Source organism: Vollenhovia emeryi, unplaced genomic scaffold (genome assembly GCF_000949405.1).
Source record: "Vollenhovia emeryi isolate VEMERY1.0 unplaced genomic scaffold, V.emery_V1.0 DF939699.1, whole genome shotgun sequence".
Lineage (NCBI taxonomy): Eukaryota > Metazoa > Arthropoda > Insecta > Hymenoptera > Formicidae > Vollenhovia > Vollenhovia emeryi.
The window spans coordinates 29,155-33,744 of record NW_011966667.1 but is presented as its reverse complement, the minus strand read 5'-3'; the positions used below and the strand labels follow the sequence as shown (position 1 = coordinate 33,744).

At 30.5% G+C, this 4,590-nt stretch overlaps 1 pseudogene; it reads left to right on the top strand.

Annotated features, from left to right (window-relative positions):
• Nucleotides 1-1,420: 1,420 nt before the first annotated feature.
• Nucleotides 1,421-3,857, top strand: LOC105556929 (annotated as a pseudogene).
• The last annotated feature ends 733 nt before the right edge of the window (nt 3,858-4,590 follow it).

Genomic DNA, 4,590 nt, shown 5'->3' with positions numbered 1-4,590 from the left:
CACCAAAATTAACATATTTTGTACATCCAATAATGTACGTTCTTAAAACGTCCATATTAGGTCCATGGACGTTTGGACTAAATAAGAACAAAAAATGGACGTCCATTGGACGTCGTGTGCTGTCTGGGTAATGATGTACATTATATTTGTAAATGTACTGAAAAAATCATACGACAATATAAAAATTTATTTATCCCACAAATTAATGAAACACTAATTATTAAAACTTTAAACATTTTACCAAGTACAATTTTAAGCGATGATAAGCATTATTTCGAACAGGAACCTCTTATGGATCATCGCAACCAATTACTTTTACTTATTATATAGAAATATATAGACATTCGAATGAAACATGAAGGAAATTTGTTGAAATATGCTAGTGAACGAATGAGGATGAAAAATAATAAATTAACTCTTTTCAATGGACAGTAAATATAAGTTTGAGTGCATTATTATTACATACTTAATTGATTTAGATTTAAGAATAGATAATAAGTAAAAAAATGTGATAATACATCATAATTAGCGTAAATATTTTCAAATACAGATAATACTATGTAAATGTTTTCAAATACAGATAATATATTTATATACAATAAGAAACAATTGAATTGTATTAGTATGAATGTTATTTTATAATTTAATTGTTTATTACTTTATACGAAAATAAATACATTTATTATCATAGAGCCATTCTTCTGTATTATTTTATTATTATTATTTAATAAGTATGCTGACAAAAGTAAAAAAATTATTTTGGCTGTAAAGTTTACAGAAAGCGTTGTAAAGTGGACAAAAAGTATAATTTTACATGAAATAATATTAAAACAATTAACTTCCAGTACATTTATTTTATACATAATATTAAATAAAGATAAAAATTTATAAAACAAATTACTTAACATATAGTCTTTTACTATAATATCTGTAAAAATATATGAATAATTTGTTCTGACTTTTGCAAATTAGTTTGTAATTACTATATACACACGGCGTCATTAATGCCTAGCCATCCTAACTGCCTAGTTCAAAGTATCTTTCTCTTTCCAGATGCTTTTATAAGAAAGAAAGAGACACTCTGCCTACAAGCGCACACGTTACGCGCATGCGCGTGACTGTTAGACAGTGACACACCGGCCTCTATTGCAACGTTCTCTTTTTATCCCACTATCGCATGCGCTTACACGTCGTCCCATACCTACTTCCCTCTATCTGTAATAGCTCTATGGGTTTCACCAACGCGAGTTAATCTAATCGGTCGGTTAACTTAACAGGGTGCCAACATAAAACTTCTTTATTAACCAAGAAAATAGGTTAATAAAGAAGTTTTATGTTGGCACCCTGTTAAGTTAACGGACCGATTAGATTAACTCGCGTTGGTGAAACCGGGCCTTAGTTTCTGCCAGTTAAAAGTACCGCAATTCATAAGATACATGGGAGTCAAAATGGCGGCGAAAAGTGTAGATAGTGTATAGGTAGTGTAAGTCATTTGCGCTTAAAGTGCAGCGAAGCCTTTCCAACTGTACCATCTGTGTAGCGCGTAGTGCATAGGCGATTGAAATTGTAACGTCCCAAATCCTAACCTCTAATGTTGAATTCGTCACGCGAGGAGTATAACCGTAGCAGCATTGATTATCTTATATTTTCCAACCGGTTTTACACAAAGACCGTGTTCTTGTCTAACCTTCTATTGTACGTAAAAGTGACTTTAATTGTACGGAATCTTGCAAAATGCCAGGTTGCTGTGTAAACAATTGTAATAATCGCAGTGAAAGAGGGTTCAGATTATTTCGAGTACCAAACGGAAAGAATACTGAGAAAAGACAAGAATGGCTTAAATTAATAGGAAGAAACACATTGCCAGAAAGGGCTGATATCTGTGAGGTATAATTAATATAATTAATGAATTATAATATTCTTGAATTATGTATATTCTTTGTACAAATTACAATAATTATTAAATTAATTTTACAGGTGCATTTCAGTGAAGATCAATTCGAGAAGAATAGAGCAGATGGAAAAAAATTGCTTCGTCCATTTGCCAAACCCAATTTATTACACGCAATAGAAAATGATAAAGACATTGAAATAGAAAATAATCCTAAAAAAGTAAAATATATAAGTCCCAATGATGGTAAGAATATAGATAATTGTTGCACATTTTACATAATTCAATAGTATAACATAATTCAATAATATTTAAATATATAAAGAAAGTATAAATATCTGAATTGTTTTGTTACATGAGCACATATATTACTATAATTGATACTATAATGTTATTTGAAACAAATATTTGCAGTTGAATATGAGGACAATGCGAATCATTTGAGTGACAATTCCTGCAGCAATGTCAATAACAGTGACAATGTTATTGCGGAGCCAGAAATTATATCTGCAGATCATGGTGTCAATCAGTCAGGGCATTCTGTAACAACCGACATGAGAGATATATCAAATGAAAAATTCGATGAAAAAATAAGAAACTATGAAGAACAAATAAAAAAATTAAAGAAATCTTTAAATAAAGTTGTGGTAGAACGTAATACTTTGAAAAGAAAATTAGGAAAGCAAAATACAAGATTTAATAAAATATTTAATGAAGATCAGAGGCAGTTTATCGCACATGACACACACAAAGGAGCATCATGGTCTCCAGACACAATTACAAAAGCATTAAAACTTTATGCCGCATGTGGTACAAAAGGATATGAAGAAATACGTCGACAAAATTTACCGTACCCAAGTATTCGCACTTTGCAAAGTCGTATACAAGGTTTAAAATTCAAACCAGGTATATTCGAAGATGTGTTCAATATGTTAAAAATTAAAGTTAGTATAATTCTTAATTAAGATTCGAATTCATTGTCGTTTCTGAAATCTCAAAATTTAAGAATTTCTTAAAAAGAATTTATTCAGTGAAATGATGCCATTCCATTGGTTGAAATTAAAAAATTCTTAATCTTGAAATTTCAGAAACGATTACGAATTCGAATGATATGGAAAATTGATATAAATAATTTTGTTTGTTTTTAATTTTTTTGCAAATCTTTTACTTACATTTATATTAAACATTAACAATTTACTTTTTGTTTATATTATAATTTTGTAATTGAATTTCAGATACAATCCTTTATTCCTCAAGAAAGACATGCTGTGCTGTTGATTGACGAAATGACTATAAAACCAGGTTTGCAGTACGATAATTCTATAATGTCAGTCATTGGTCGACCTACCATGAAATTAGGAGGAGGATTAGATAGTTCTGATAAAATAGCAACACATAGTCTTGTTTTCATGTTGTGCGGTATTTCCACAAAATGGAAACAGACTGTTGCTTATGAATTCACAGGAAGGTCATTCTGTTCAGAAGAAATGTATAATAAAATTGTATCAATTATTCAAAAAACACATAATATCGGAATAATAATAAAAGTTATAATTTCTGACATGGGACCACAAAATAGGAGTTGGTGGAATAGAATGAACATAACTGTTGGTAAATCTTGTAAGCTTATTAATCATGTTGAACATCCGTGTAATCATCAAGACACATTATTCATAATGCCCGATTCTGTGCATGTATATAAAAACGTGGCATCTTCTTTAACATCAGGTAATACATTTTATTTAAACGAAACTGTAGTACAAAAATATGACCTACCATCCAATGAAATTTCCATTATTCCTGTTCGAGAAGTATTCAATTTAGATAAGGAAGATACATTAAAACTGTGTCCATATCTTAAAGAAAGTGCCATAACACCCTCTCATTTTGATAAAATGAATGTAAGTGTAAGTGTAGGCTTATTGAATAAAAGTGTTGCGTCTGCTATATTTTTTCATATAGCTAATAATAATATAGCAAGTGAACATAAAACCACTGCCTGGTTTATTAATATTATGTACAAATGGTTCAAACTGATGACAGGTCGCTATAAGAAGCTTGCAGTATCTTATTCTCGAATAGATGTGTACAAAGAAAATATTAATTTTTTTGCGAGATTTTATGGAAATTGTCCGAGGAATTACGGTCGGAAACGGAGCATGGAAACCATTTCAAAGCGGATTATTACTTTGCACACAAACTGCTTTAGATGTACAAGCTGAATATTTAGAAAAACATAATTTTGAGTTTTTATTGTTAGGAAGATTTACACAAGATGCATTGGAAAATCTATTTTCGCAAATTCGAAGTAGAAAATCTGTACCCGACGCACGTGAGTTTAAACAGACGTTTAGATTAATTTGTTTGTCACAATTCCAAGCCAATATAAATCGAGGAAATTATTCTGTTAGTAACTCTCAAGACCTTATTAATTATTGCGACAAAATTAAGCACTTTGATTCCAAAAATACTTCCATAGAAGAGAGAAGCCTTCAGAACAATGAAGACTTATGGGATGTAAACATTTATCAGTCATTACTTGGAGACGAATCCGATTTAAATGATACAATACAAGCTGCGTTGTATCATTTAATAGGTGCTTCCCACATAGAAACAAAACTTCTAATGGACGTCCATTATACGTTTGTCATGGAGATTAACACCTTCCAGTAGACGTCTATTAGATGACCAATGAAGGT